Raw genomic sequence first — 16172 nt, 5'->3', positions numbered from 1 at the left:
CATGGACACCTCCTAGTTGGTTTAAAAGGTTAGTAAAGCCCCTGTGGAAATGTGTGTTTGTGTCGTGCTGTGTGTGTGTGTGTATGAGTGTGTGTGTTTAATGGGTGAGGGGGAAGAGTTACATAAGAACAATAGATAGGAAAAGAACAGCGTTGGGACAGATATTAAAAGTAGGAGTCATGGATGGATGGATGGATGGGTGAGAGATATTCCAGCGAGTAACATAAAAAAAAATGAGACATTTTTCAATTTCCTGTAAACCTATTCAGGATGAGTCAATTCATTTCAGGTTTCTTTCCAGTGGGAGCTCACCACCAAAACGCACTCTGGGGGGAAATGCAAATTCTGGAGTGTTGGATTACATTTTTGTATGTGACGTCAAACCACTGAATCTGTTTTTTTCGTGACAGGCTCATAAAGGGGCAGGTTGGGATCCTGGTGGAAAACAGCGAGAGCAGAGCAGAAAGGGAAGCAGCACACAGCAGTAGTATAGTGTTGGTTAATGTAATAAAGACACTCGTCCCTGAGGCAAAGAGAGAGAGAGAGATCTGTCTGTCCTTCTTATGTCTCTGGCCTACCCACACATGACACTCAATAACCTCTCTCTCTCTCTCTCTCTCTCTCTCTCTCTCTCTCTCTCTCTCTCTCTCTCTCTCTCTCTCTCTCCCTCTCTCTCTCTCCCCTCTCTCCCCATCTGTGTAGTAACTGTCTCTTTCTCTTTATCGTTTTAACCATCACTCTCCTCTCTGCCCATAGCTCTTTCTCAGTCTGTTTGTCTTTCCTCTTTTGCTGCCGTCTCTCCCACTGTCACTCGTTCGGTCTCTCTTACTCTCTCCCTGCCTTCTCGTTTCTCTTACATGCACACTTTATCTCTCTGCTGCCGCTGCTACGAATGTGTCAGCAAACACAAACGAGACACCATGAAGTCGGCAGTGAACAGGAGAGAGAGAGAGAAAGAGAGAGAATGGGGGAAGGGTGTCAAAGGAGAGATTGAGAGAGAGAGTGATGGTCCTTTGTGTGCGTGTGTAACGGGAATTTGTTAATGTGCATGCGTGTGTGTGTGCGTGTGCGTGTGCGCGTGTGCGTGTGTGTGTGTGTGTGTGTGTGTGTGTGTGTATCCAGAGAGCCTGGGGGTCTAACTGACATTATCCCGCCTGGAACAATCCAGATATTGCTCCCAAAACTTTCCCATCATGCACTGCTCTCAGATTGGAACAAACACACACACACGCACACACACACTAAACAATGTTGTCATAATTAGGAGAACCCAAAATTATTAGCAAGCAACACGACAATGATGCATAGAATATTAACAAGACTTTCTGTTTTGTAGTGAGTGTTATTGCTTGTATTGTGTACATGGTCTGTATTGCAATATGGTTGTTATTAATAATAATAATAATAATAATAATAATAATAATAATGATAATAACCTTTATTTATACAGTAATTCTATTTATACAGTAATTCTATGACAGATCAATACAACAGAAAGACATTGAGGTTGAGCAGCAATAAGAAATATTGAAATAAAATAAAATAGAATAAAAAGAGGGTCCCAGTGACAAGGATACAACAAATGGAAACAAAAAAAAGATAAAATGAAATAGCATACAAAAGTAACAAGAATAAAGACCAAAACGAAATAAATAACTAAATCAATAAATCAGAACCAAAGATTATAAAAAGGCTGTATGGTAAAAGTAAAAGATAAAAGATAAAAGTAAGTTTATTTAAAGATGACACTATACTTTATGCAGAATCCTTCAGGGAAAGATCTATTCTAATTCATGCGCTGAATCTCATTTTATTTTGAGAAAAGAGAGAATGAGAGGTTTGAATATGAGTCCACTGTCACAGTAGAACACACACCCCAACCACACACACACACACACACACACACACACACACACACACATAGAGAAATCACCTCGACATGACCAATCCAACTGTCTCATTCTCTCCCAGAATAAATATTTTAAAGTTGGGTGCTCTCAAAATGCAGTAATCTCCACTTCTGTTGGTGGGTGTGAATAATGAATGCAATAAAAACTCACACTACTACTCTCTCGCTGCCTCAAACTATCTGAACCTCATCTGATCTGAACGGGGGAGGTGAGCAGTTGTAGAGAGAGGGGGATTAGATAATTAGAGGAGACGATGAGTGAGGAGTTGGAGAGACGGAGAGAGCGAGAGAGAGAGAGAGAGAGAGAGAGAGAGGGAGAGAGATGGAGGGAGAAGTGGCGGCAATAGAGAGCATAAGGTACAGAGACAGACAGCAGGAGAGTGCTGTAGGACAGAGAGAGAGGGGACAGAGCATGTAGAGAAAGAAAAGATGTGGGAGAGAGACAGAAGGCAACAAGGGGGAAACAGAGAGAGAGAGAGAGAGAGAGAGAGAGAGCGAGAGAGAGAGAGAGAGAAGGGGAAACACAGGTTCTCTCTTTCACTTCCATGGAGAGCTGCCCAAAAAGTTCTGTGGCCAAGAGGTAGAGAGACAGAGACAGAGAGAGAGGAAGAGAGAGAGAGAGAGAGAGAGAGAGAGAGAGAGAGAGAGAGAGATGATCATGTAGAGGACAGTTGTGTCTGCCATCCTAATGGAATCTAACGAGCGTTTTGTACCAGACAGAGGGCCAGTTTGTTTTTCCACCTTGGCTGAACCTTGGGCAGAGGACAGGTGTAATTTCTTAATTATCTTTATAGAGTTGGCCGTCTCATACTTACATACACAGCGTGTGACAACGTGCTGTAACTGGAAGAAAGAGATTTAATGAAGCTCTACCCAGCCTGCTGGCTTTCACTGTAATTAAGGAGGTCGTTAGATGGTGAAGGTGGAACAGCCTTGACTTTTTTGGTTCAGGACTATATGTGATGGCTGCTTGTGTGATACATTTGCAGGCAGTGGGGCAGACACATGACGCACACACACACACACACACACACACTTCCTCTCCCTTCCACTGTCTCTTGTGTGTTTTCTCTCTCTTGTGATGACTTGTGATGACTATTGGACATAGTTTTTGGTGTGCTGAGTGTGTGTGTGTGTGTGTGTGTGTATCTTCCTGTACTTCTATCTTTGTGAGAACCAATTTGAGTTTTAAACCTTCAGAGTGAGGACATTTTTGCGAAGTGAGGTCATTTTGGTTGGTCCTCAAGCTTCTTCATGGGGCGATTTTAGGGTTAGGACTTGGTTTTAGGGTTGAAATTAGAATTAGGATTAGGTCAAGGTTAGGGTTAGGGGATAGGTAATGAATGTAGTCAATGGATGGTCCTCCTCCAGAAGTTTCAAATTTGTTTAACCTATATTTAACTGAATTTAATCCCATGTTTTAAGTCTGCTCAACAGCCTAGCATGCCTTTAAGTCACACCAAACACACACAACATCACATCCACGTCAGACGGGGCCTTATCCCCTGTCTTCCCCCTCTTTTTTCATTTTTTTTTTTTTTCATTTCCCCCCTCTCTTGTCTCTTCTCTCTGGCGCCCACAGCCAATCTCAGCCTGTGACTAAAGCGCCATCTCCCAGGCTGCACACTCCAGGCTGCACTCACACGCTGGGTCTGCAAGCACTAAGAGAGCCACCTCTGTGTTTAAGCTCATTTACTCCTCTCCACACGGTGCTGGACGTCGGTCTGCGGGAATCAGCGAATTCACCGGGATTCAACAGCCTTGCATCAAATAAATCTTCTCTCGGACTAACCAGCTGCAGACAGTAGTAGCCCTATAGCGACTGACCAGATCGCGTTCAGCCAAAGGAGGAGAGAAACGCGCTGGAGAGGGAGGAGAAAGATAGATAGATAGATAGGAAGAGAGGGGAAAAAAGAGGAAAAAGGGAAGCGCGCAAAAGCCCGGCGTCGATTATTTTTCTACAGTACTTTGGCCACGGAGCCTGGAGCAGTAGGCTACGATAAATATTTGACCTCCACCTCCTCGGATGGTGGGAAACTGGTTGGTGAAATGGAGATGTCGAGATTTTCTCCCCTCCCGTCTGCTCCTCCGGCACACACGCTGCTGCTGCTGCTGCTGATGTTTGCGTAGGAGCGTTTCATTTTGCGGACAGTGTTGGTTAACCAGTCTCTACTATTCAAACAACTCCAGACTAAGCGGTGGATATACCTGTGTGGCTGCTTGGGGTCAAAGCACATCTTCCCCCAGAAACACTACTGGACCTGGGCTATTCTCCAAAAAAAAAAAAAAAATCACCCCTCTATCGGCTTTGGGAGTGATTTTCGGTCGTTTCTGCGAGTCCTGGGATTTGGACAGAAATGTTTTGCATGCGAATGACCAGAATGTGTCGAGAAAAGTAACAACCAAACAAAAAAAATAACAAACGTGGACATTTTCCCTCAACGACGCATCTGCTATTTTTGTGGCTGTTTCACGAAATTAACACGAAAAGAGGATCAGGCCCATCGGGGTTTATTTTGATTCACACTACTTAAGCCAAACCTGTATTTGTGCTCTGAAAGTCGCATATCAGCGATAGCCAGCACCTCAGTGTTTAGGTGGTCAGTTTACCGACGTTGGTTGGGGTTTATTATTGTTGTCATCCTTATTCAGTGACTGAGGTCGACACAAACTAAACGCCACCAGAGGTCGGGACCGGAGCTCTTAGGAGCCGCCACAACCTTAGATGTGACCTGGTGAATTCCTCTTATCTCTGAAGGTAAGCACTTCAACTCTTGAAATTAGTGGACTGACTGTTTCCCCACCCTGAATAACTTGCCTTGAGACAGACACAATGCTCAAGGTTTCGTTTTTGCTCTGTCAAAGTGCTTCCTTGTTTTCGATTTTGCTGTTCCTTTGTTTTGTCTGCCCTTTATTAGCAAAACAAACACACATCTGTCTGTCAGTCATAGATTGTGAGAAAAAGAAAGATACATTTAACTGGTGAGGGATAGAAAAGAGAAGTTGTAGCCTGACAAACTGTTCTGCATGTTAGAAATAGATACGATTCATTGCTGAGACAGAGAGAGACAGAGTGAGAGTGAGAGAGTTGGGGTGTAAAGTAGATAAAAACTCACTGCTGGGAGGCAGAGTGCTCCATGAGTTTCTCTTTTCAGCACCACGGACAGCAACCCACTATTCCTCATGACAAGAGGAGAGGCAATCTATTTTCTACTCTCCGGTATTTCATCCAGAACATTTATAATGTATTATAGTCCGCCCCTCAATACACAATACAATGTAGAGGCAGCAGAGGAGTCTTGTACGAGTTTTTGTGAGCCTGAATAACACCAAGGCCAAAGCAGATAGGCAGGTAAATGGATAGATAGGTAGGTAGGTAGAAAGAAAACAGATAGATATACAGACAGGCTGAAAGACAGTCACACAGACAGACAGACAGGCAGACAGACAGATAGATTGATAGATAGATAGATAGATAGATAGATAGATAGATAGATAGATAGATAGATAGATAGAGTGAGTGTGTGTGTGTGTGTGTGTGAGAGAGAGAGAGAGAGAGAGAGAGAGAGAGAGAGAGAGAGAGCTTCAGTGCTTTGTATGGCAGTCATGCTGGCTGGCTGGCTGGCTACATGCTGACAAAACAGCATGGCTAGTGAGCCACAGCTACTGTCACCAACTGTTAGCCATGGCCATATCCAAACTCGTGTTCGCTCCAGATATATTTCTGAGCAGGGTGGAAAGGCATCTGAAACATTAAAGCCATGCAATAAAGCCACGTGACAATAAAACAATAAAACTGAAAATGAAAATACTGTAGGCAGGCTGCACCTCGCCACCTATTCAGTGTTTTGGAAACACTGTGGTAGATGAATTGATAATTGACCGCCAGCCAAAATGTAAACCCACAATTTTGTGTGTTTGAGTGTAATGGGGAAGACTAAATTACCACTTCTGCTGTGAAAATTTCTCCCCAGCAGATGTGTTTTGGTTCCAAGTGCTACAGCACAAGGATGGAGCTTAGGGATTTGGGACACAAGCTTGTTGACTTTATTTGGCCCTAAGAGCAGTATTTTGCACAACCCGTGTGCTAAAAATAGTCAAATTTGACTGCAAGCCAAAGTGTAAACCAACATTTTTCTGTGTGCAGTGGTGATGACTACTTAGAAACACCTCTCTGATTTGGGGAACAAACTTGCTGGGTTTATTTGCCGCTAACAGCACTATTTTGCACTGCCAGACTGGAATATAACTAGTCTGAATCTAGTGTAAGAATATAGTAAAGCATCCCTATCTGTTTGAGTATCAAAACCCCATTCTACTGTTTCTACTGTTACAAATTCCAGCCACAGTTCAGGCAGTAAGCTTTGTTACCATGGAGGAATAATGTTCAGTACTCTCTGCTGCACTTGCATAGTAGCAGAAGTGATTTGGAGTGATTGCTACTAACCTGTTGTGTCTATTTACCTGAAGGAATCTGAAAGCCAAATGCCTCCTTTCTGTACTTGCAGTAGTTTGAAACCAAATGTTACCAGATCCATGAATCCTTGCAGCTACATATTTAACTTAGCAAGTTAATTTATGAATTAGGAGCAATGGGATTGAATGTCACACACTTACTTCCATTCATACCTGGGAGTTTCCAGGTACAGCAGCAATCGTGTGCTGCTAGCGATTCAGTGAGCTACAGTGAATTCATTTTGTGAGCTTTTCAAAATGTATTCACAGTACTGTCATCCTTCTATGCCGTGCTCATGCTATCCTAGTTTTAATATCACAGTCAGTGGTTTCGAACACTTCAGACGCGTCATATCAGGACTCCCTAATATTCTGACGGCAAAACTGTCCTATTCTAAAGCGATGGAGATGGAGAGTAAGACCTAAAGCAGTAGGGAACGACAACTGGGACTAAATTCATGCTGTGGTCTGCAAGGACCACACACACACACACACACACACACATACATCCAGTGATTTTAGAATGGCTACAATGCTATCAAAGAGGAGGCGGGGCTTGTGTTCCCATGGCGACTTCCTCTGTGACCCTTAGAACAACCTTGGCCCCCTGGGAGATCAGTCATACTCTCGCGCACACGCACAGACACACACACACACACACACACACACACACACACCTAAGCGCACACAGACACATACACACACACACACACAGTCCCCCTTAGAGCGTGACTATGAGTGACTGTGTATTTCTTGTCTGCTTGCTCCTGCTCTACCAGCCTCTCAGTCATTACAGAGAGAAATAGAGAGGGAGAGAGAGAGAGAGAGAGAGAAGGACAAGGAGATGAGTAGGAAGGAAGAGCGAATTTCAAAGAGAGATGGATAAAAAGATGAAAAAAGGTATAGAAAATAGAGTAGATAGAAAATAGAGAGAGGGGGGTGGAGAAGAGGAGGTAAGGTTTAACTCTGGTAATACAATCAAGGGAGTATAAGCAATTATAGTAGGCAGTATATCCACTTCTGTCTTTTCTGGGCATGTAGAGTGTACTCGCGTATCAGCTTAATTACCTTTAAAACATATAGGGAAGGGATATTGTAATAGATCCACTTCCCCTCACGTGTATAGAATAGAGAGAGAGAGAGAGAGAGAGAGAAGTGTAGTGGAGAAATGGAGACTGGGGGGAAGGGAATATGGCTGCTCAATGATCATGTTAAACAGTCACCACCCGTCCCTCCCTTCCTCCACCCTTCTCTCCTCCCCTCCCCCCTCAGCACCATGCACTGCTCCTTCACTGCTACACCCTGACATGCACACACACACACACACACACACACACACATGCATCTGTACATGCACACACTCACACAAGGAGGGATTTCCATACGTACACACACACATATTAATGTAAATACACAAGCAGGAACTTGCACACATGTCCGCGCGTGTGCACACACACACACGCACACACACACACACGCACACACACACACACACACACGCACACACACACACACATCAGTGGTCAGCTACTCTCATCCCAATGAGTGATTACAGTAAACTGAAGCTCATTTCAAAGAGTCGCCCTTTAAAGGAGGGAAAGGAGTAAGAGAAGAAAGAAGACGAAGAGAAACAACAGCAGGAGAGAAGCTGCTGCTCCTCAGTGCTCTTTCCACGCCAGTTCAGTATCATTATCGTGTGTGTGTGTGCATGCACATATGTGTATGTGTTCCTCTGAGCACACTGTGAGTGTGAGTTTCTTTAATTATACATGTATGTTATGCTTCTTTTCCAATAATGGCATTAGTTGAGACTTTCATGTTCAGTGCAGTTAAGCCTTGTACTACAGACATGCCCGTCTATTGGGCCTATATACACAGTGTATATATTACTCACTAAATCTATGGGCATATACACATAACCTAACAATATGCACTAAGTCTATGTGTGAGTATAGAGTATATACTGTATATTTAAGGTTTAAAGAAGCCTAGGGGCTTACCTTTTTCTACAATTTTCATAGCATACACTAGTGAGCAAAGCCTGTTTTCAAGGCCTGTGTGCTCATTATGGGAATAGCCAAGGTTGGCTGTAGAATGTAAAATTTGAGACTAAAGAGGTACACAGTTCAACATGCTGCTTTTGGGGAGAGATGAAGCATACTGTACAAGTTTTGTGAAATTAATTGTTTCCATATATGTTTTATAATCAAGAGAATACTAAATCCACTTCAACAAAATATATGTTTGTGCCCAAGTCATTTTATTTTACTGTTATAATTTTATTTTACATACATAGTACAAAATCTTACTCCTGGGAAGGTGCTGAATATTGCATAATGAATCTTAACCCCCCCCCCCCCCAAAAAAAGTGCCAAAAACCATAAAAAGCAATCTCACCAAGGTCATGACTTGCACTACCACAAGAGTTGATTACCACAAAATTGCACATTAGATAAGAGATTCCCATTCATTATGTATCCTTTGTGCCTGACAGCGCTGCAGTTCATTTTTTAGCTCACTGAACAGGTTCTCTTTTGTCATGCAGTTGTTTCTTCGGCGTACAGTAATTTGGGAGAAGTTGGTTCCTTTACAAACAGGCTAGAACTTTTCGAGAGTGGGCCACCCACTCAAAAAAGGGAAAGAAAAAAAAGCAGTGGTAAAATGTCAGTCTGTAATAGCCCTGTCGCCATAGTAACTGAAGACCTGTTCGTACTTTTGCACACTGACTCTTAACACTGACCATTAGCTACAGTAACAACCAAGCCATCATCAACCTTGAGCTTTTTACACACTGCCTTTATCCATCCATCTATCTATCTATCCATCCATCCATACATACATACATAAATACATATAAACATACATAAATACATATAAACGTATATGCATACATACAAACATTTATCCATCCATCCTCTCATTCTCTCTCCCCTGCCTTTCCTTCTTCATTTGTTCCTCCCTCATTTCCTCTGTCCCTTCCCCTCTTCCTCTGCCAGTCTGCCTCTTCTCTTATCCCTCTATATTTTTCCTGTTCTCCTCCTGTTGGTCCGCTCCTCTCTCCTCTCTCCTCTCTCCTCCTGTTCTTCCTTCTCCCCCTTCATGCTGTCTCTCTCTACGGTCCCCGTTTCCCTCTATGTTAATCTACATATCTCGCCCCGCTCCACTGCCTTCTCTCCCTCTTTCTCTCCCGTTTTCCAAGGTTTAACCATACATGTCCATCATAGGCCCGGCATACAGACCCTGTTGCTATGGCTTTTTATGAATGACAATATGTTATGCACAGAGACACACACACACACACACACACACACACACACAAAGACATTACTGTCAAACACAATGCTGGAAGCATCACGTATTTTATCTTTTTTATGATGTCTTGTAATCCTATAAGGAACGGGTCACTTCTATGACAAAGCACGCTGGCTAATTTAATTCCTCTTTTCACTCATTCACAAATTTGCATGCCCAAAGTGTCAAATTGTTTGGCACTGTCTCTGTCTGTCTCTTTCTCTCTGAGTCCCTCTGTCTAATTTTCAATTTCAATTGCTCACACACACACAGACACACACACACACACACACACACACACACACACACACACATCTATCCTCCCTCTAGGGCTTCATTTCTAATGGTTAGTGATGAGAGGGCTTTGATGCCACTTACTGTACACAGGGATGTCAACAATGGTTTCTGTAGTGTGTGTATGTGTATCAAGATCACTTCAGACCAAGGCAAATCAAGACTCGGCCTAGTCTAGTCTGAGGGAGACTAGACCAAAGGAGCCTCAAATCCGCCCCGTCAAATTGGTCACTTCTGGGCGTGTCAACAAGTGGTAGCAAGTGGGGTTTAATCAACTTTGTCCAACTCAAATATTTGGATATTCAAATAGTAGAAATAGCTGTGTAAACTTTTGATTACTAGGACATGTATTTGGAGAAATACATTTCAATCAATCCAGATCAATTCAGGAAAAACTATTGCCAATGATTACTAAATTCACTGGTAAATCAGTCTTAATAGCCTGTGTAGACCCACCAGGAGCACTGAGAGTATCTGCCTCCTTTCTCCAGGCAGCATTTCTCCTGTCAGTGTCCCAGTAGGCAGGGAGAGAGGGCTCATACAAATCCCAGCACCGCTGCAATCTATTTGTCTTCAAAAGACATGCCTGGTAATGAGAAAGTGGGTGAAAGCCTGTAGATTCATTGTACAATCAATGTCATCTTCTTTGGCCAAATGGATTGGTTCTCACATGGTGAGCACTGCGTGCATGTGCATAAAGTTAGCTGAATTTCAACTTTTGTCCCACCCCTTTCCCCCGCGTTGCGTGCTTGGTTTGCACAGCAAGCTATCCTGTGCAGCGAATCGCTCGCTTCTCATAGTAAATGGAAAGAAGTGGAACTGGCCGCTTGGCAGATCGTGTTTGGTGTGGCTTGCCTGTAGAATGACAAGTCTTAATTGACACAGAGAGGGAGAGAGAAGCAGAAAGAGAGAGAGAGAGAGAGAGAGAGAGGGAGATATTCTGAAATTCAATTCCATCTAGGTTAGGGATAAAATAGAGTTTGAATGTATACCCTTTAAACTATCTAAGGCTAAAGAGCTAAGTATTCAAGTGTATGATTTTAACTGGTGGTATATGTGTGTGTGTGTGTGTGTGTGTGTGTGTATGTGTGTGCGTGTGTGTGCGCATGTGCGCCACGGCTGTGTGATATATTCATCAGAGTGCTGCACATAAGTAGTGCTTCCCGTTCTCCTGATGTGAGACTATTCTGAGTCGTGTAACTTTATGTAAATACCATATTTGCTTGACAGAATGTGTTTCTTATATACGGAGTGACTCGCAGCGGGATTTATCCGTCTCTGTGTCACATGCCTGTGTGTCGCACTGCTGTTCAAAGAGACGTTTAAAACACAGGCATACCCACGCTCCCTAAGGCAGTGCACATCAACTGAACAGACAGAGAGTGAAAGTGGTGGAGAGCAGAGAAAGCAAAGGGCCAGGGAAAGAGACAGAGAGAGCAAAGTAAATGGAAGGAGCGGCTAAACAGACAGAGAGAGGGCATAGGGAAAGAAAGAGAGAGAGAGAGAGCAGGGGGTGGGAGAGAGAGTCGAAAGCAAAAGCAAGGAAAGGCTGACGAAAAGTGAATGTCACGAATGGCAGCTTGCCAAGGCGATGGACGGAGATATAAAAAGATGAAGGGAGAGCAGGAGAACAGAGGAACACAGGTGACCGGCTGCCCTTACAGGAGGCTTTCTGCTAGGTGGTGGAAGAGGAAAAAAGGCCGACTCACATCACACACAAACCTGTGCGCAAGTGCACTAGTGCTTATACTTTTGCACAGACACACACACATACACACACACACACACACACACACACACACACACACACAGGGGGCACAAGTATACACACATCACACATAGACAGACAGAAGCAAAAACAAACACAGACTAAATTGTGTACATCAGTTCCAGTAAAGAAGAGGGCAAGTGGCAGTGATTGTAGATCTGCTGCCAACAAAGGACTGTTGTGCAGTCTTACATCAGTCAGCCTTCTCTATTCCTCCTCTCTTCTCTTCTCTTCAGTCAGCCTTCTCTATTCCTCCTCTCTTCTCTTCTCTTCAGTCAGCCTTCTCTATTCCTCTTCTCTTCTCTTCTCTTCTCTTCTCTTCTCTTCTCTTCTCTTGTCTTCTCTCCTCTCCTCTCCTGCCACAAGCCGTGTGCTTTAGTCAGATGTATGCATCAATCTGCTTGTTGCTGTTCCTTGTTTGTGCATGCATGCGTGTGTGCGTGTGTGTGTGTGTCAGAACAGCAGCAGCCGGGGTTATGTAGAGGTGAGGGTAGAGATAACCAGTTTACGATGTTATAATACGACTTGACCTGCACTACACCACCACTCGCTTCACTACATTTACTGTGGCATCTGGCCAGGTGTGTGTGTGTGTGTGTGTGTGTGTGTGTGTGTGTGTGTGTGTGTGTGTGTCGGTCTGTCAAAACATGTGTCGGTCTGTCAAACACTAACACAAAACATTCCCTCTATATATCTCTATCCCTCAAGTATTGCACATTTATATATTATATATCCAGTATGTAGTATGGGGAGAATGTGACTGAGAGGTAGATTACATTTCCTTGGCATTGTTATGATTGACAATGAGCTGGACGCTCTACATTCACACAGCCTGCAAAAACAGCCTGCATCTCTTTCTAATTTCTCTCTGCTCACACACAGTCACACTGGCGCTGTGATTTTTTTGTAGTGATCACTCATCTATGATGTGAAAGAATGGCTTCATTGCCTGCTTATCCAATAAGTTACAACCATAAAAATGGCTATGTAACTGAATTGAAATACTGAGGCAATATATTTTCAGGACAGTTGAACATTAGCATAAGTTTGTTTAAAAATGAATTAGTACACTTACTCAAATCACTTGGTTGTCAAACTTAATCACGGGAAGCCCTCTATCAGCTTGCCTCAAGGCAAGGTGGTTTTCATCAAATGTTGGAGTATCATGTTGATCTCAGTTTCAGTCACTGAAGCCAAACTGGCCCAAACATGGTCATATTATTGTAGCATTTGTTACATTGTCCTTTAAATACATTTGCATGTATGCCAAATGCAATTATTTCATTTATCTTCATTCAGATAATACAGTCAGTGCTACTTTGTTTTAAAGCTTTTATCTGGAGCGATTTAATTTTTTTCAATTACAAATCATCTCCAAACAGGAGAGGATATGGATATGAATGGATATGAGCCCACCTATAGTATTTCCTGCTGGGTTTGATTTGACACTAGCTACCAGCCAAATGCTAGTAAATTTTGGTTTTAGGTGATAAACTATTAATTCTATTAATCACTTTTGGCTGGCAGCTAGTCAATGTTAAATCAATCTTACCTGTCCTATAAACTGCTTTCGCTGCTAATAAATTGAATTGCTGGTTAATCCACTTGCAACTGTGGCTGGCTTACTTACACACACTTACACACTTACACATTATGTCATATAAATCAAGATTGCAGCTCATCCAAGACACAAGGAGACATTTAAAAAATGCCTTTTCACCAGTCAACCCAAACTAGCCAGTCCCAACCCACCTGTGAGATTGGGTACATGATCCTATGGCTCGGGGAGGGAAAGCAAAACAAGGAAAAAACGTAATATGGGAATTGTCTCATTGTGAAGTGTCAAGGAGCAAATGTAATTTAACGGTGTCTTATCCGACTCAGGAGGAGAGAAAAGGAATTAAATTTATTCTGTGCATTACCGTGAACAGAGCAGCTAGCCAGAGGGGAGGTGAGTGTGTGTGTGTGTGTGTGTGTGTGTGTGTGTGTGTGTGTGTGTGTGTGTGTATGTGTGTGTATGTGCGCACGCGTGTGTGTATGTATAGATAGCTTTAGCATGGCGTGTACAAATAGAATTTAGGGGCTGACAATGACCATATAAGGCATCTCCCCATGCAAGTCTATGATGACAATCTCCTTTTCAATCAGCTTCAATCGCTTTTTATGTATTCTAAACATGAAAATCACATGTGCATTTGGCCTTTCATAATAGTGCATAGTCGTCTGAGGACATGGCATTTTTATCCCCCAAATGCCCCCCCAACCCCTCCGAAAACGGTATTTTTTAACATCATATGGTTGTTCAACAGCATTACCAGAAAAACAATATGTTCAATAATATAAAAGAAATATAATACACTTCACAAAAAACTGGGCAAAAGACACCAGAGGCTGAGTCGGAGGTGGTTGAAAACCTACTTCGTCCTGTTAAGATAAATACAATCGCCCCTTTGTTTTCCTCCATGTGGGCGTGACCCTCAGCTTAGCACATCATTGCTGTAGCTATATGTGTGTATGTGTATATATGTGTGTGTGTATGTGTGAGTATGTGTATTTATATGTGTGTTTGTGTGCGTAGGCTGTGTAAGCAACAACCAGCCCTAAAATAGAATGTGAACATTGCCTTTGTCCTGCAGAATCCTCTCATGTCCCATCTTGCTGTTGTTCTTTCTTCACTGGAACTTACAGTTGACATTTCCTCTGAGTAACTACAAAACGTCAGATGACTCTGGGATCCTGTAAAGCCATTGATAATACTTTGGAAAATGCCATCCCTGGGGAAACAAGAAGTTTATCTCTATCTCTCAGTAGCTGACATTTTGGAGATGTGAGGTTTCTGCAGCACACTGACAATGTGATATATTCCTTAGTCTACAGGAACAAGACTCCTACCTAAAAACAAGATGATGTTGTCAAGCAACTCTTTCTAGAGCTGCTCCACTGACAATGAGTGTATTTGCCGAAACTATTTTGAGCTTAGTCGTCAAATGTTTGTACTTGTACAAGCTAAGTAGTATTGACTGGCAAAATGGTGCCTGTAGCAGGCAGCAAATACATGTAGGCACCCTGGAATGTGATGAGTAATACTGAACATCTGCTTAGAGACCAACAGTATGAACTGTCAGAGAGTTTCTGATGGTTTGCTTACTTATGCTTTACTTTTTACCCAGTCGTATGCTTGTGTGTGTGTGTGTGTGTGTGTGTGTGTGTGTGTGTGTGTGTGTATTAAATAACTGTGTGTTAAAAAAAGTGCTTGTCACCTTCCTGCAACACATCCCTCACACACTGATGTGTGGGTGTTGCTCCGATTCACCTCTTGCAGTATCATTAGGACACCTGCTAAACTGTTGTCAACTGCCTGCAATTTTTGTCCTTAGGGCGTGATGTTGTGTGTGTGTGCGTGTGTGTGTGTGTGTGTGTGTGTGTACAAACGCATATTTGAACGTGCAGCAGTGTGTTCACTACAGTATGTGCTTGTGTGTGTGTTACTGTGTGCGTGCATGTGTATGTGATTGCACTTTTTTTTTAACAGAACGTATTAACCCGTTGCGGACGTGACAGACAGAAGCGTGCGCTCGGCTGAGCACCGTACTATTTTCTCGGTGTGTTTGCATGGTTAGCCTTTTTCACACCAGGAAGTCCCACCGGAGCTCTGCAAGTCACAACAAACTGTCTCCGCTGTCACTGTGATTTCTCGTACGAGGACTTGACTGATACTGAACTCACAGGCTGGGAGTGGATCGGCCGAGCGGCAGGGAGCAGGTAGTGTTGAAGGATGGACGTCTCTTGTTCTGAGTTATTTGAAGAGCACTTCATCTCGTCTGACACTGTGAATAGCAGAATAGAATACAATAGAACAGAATAGAATAGTCTAACAGCCTACAAACACACACGCACATGCACGTACAGTACACACACACACTTACCTGTCTCAACCCAGCCCTATACATATATCTCTACCTCACACATACAGAGACATAGAGTCCACAAACACACACAGACAAACACACAGAGACATTATGCATTGCCCCGGGTGAGAGAGAGAGAGACGTGGCTAGCTTGTTTGTTGTGTTCATTATTATTTAATATGAAAGAAGAAACAATACACAACGAGTTGGGGTGAATCTCTCTCGGCAGACTGATATTCTGGTGAAAACAGCACTTTTGTCTGCAGCGTCCCAAGATTGGAGAGGCTGTTGAGATGCAGCACTGCAATCCACATTCTCTTGTCTGCTGTATTTATGCAGAGTTAAGCAGAAACAATAACTACACTTCATGCTGTTAGAGTGAAGTAGCTTGAGGCGTGTGTGTGGGTGTGGGTGTGTGTGTGTGTGTGTGTGTGTGTGTCTGTGGGTGTGTGTTGCTAGAGGAAGAGACAGACAGGTTGGAATAGTTTGTTCTGCAGCATCAAAATATTGCCTCCTCTGTTTACCTAAAAAACACAAACGTAGGCTA

The 16172-nt window shown here is 43.1% G+C and overlaps 2 protein-coding genes across 2 annotated transcripts in view; both read left to right on the top strand.

Annotated features, from left to right (window-relative positions):
• The window catches only part of cercam (cerebral endothelial cell adhesion molecule), a 145038-nt gene that overhangs the window by 90232 nt on the left and 38634 nt on the right, over positions 1–16172 (top strand). The window lies entirely within an intron of this gene.
• LOC139915902 (protein FAM163B) overlaps positions 4553–16172 on the top strand; it is a 32280-nt gene continuing 20660 nt past the window's right edge. Inside the window, exon 1 of the mRNA XM_071904688.1 lies at positions 4553–4667. The gene's annotated coding sequence lies outside the window, so the exon portion shown is untranslated. The remainder of the gene's footprint in view (positions 4668–16172) is intronic.

Source organism: Centroberyx gerrardi, chromosome 2 (assembly GCF_048128805.1).
Source record: "Centroberyx gerrardi isolate f3 chromosome 2, fCenGer3.hap1.cur.20231027, whole genome shotgun sequence".
NCBI lineage: Eukaryota > Metazoa > Chordata > Actinopteri > Beryciformes > Berycidae > Centroberyx > Centroberyx gerrardi.
This window is presented reverse-complemented; position numbering and strand designations above follow the sequence as displayed.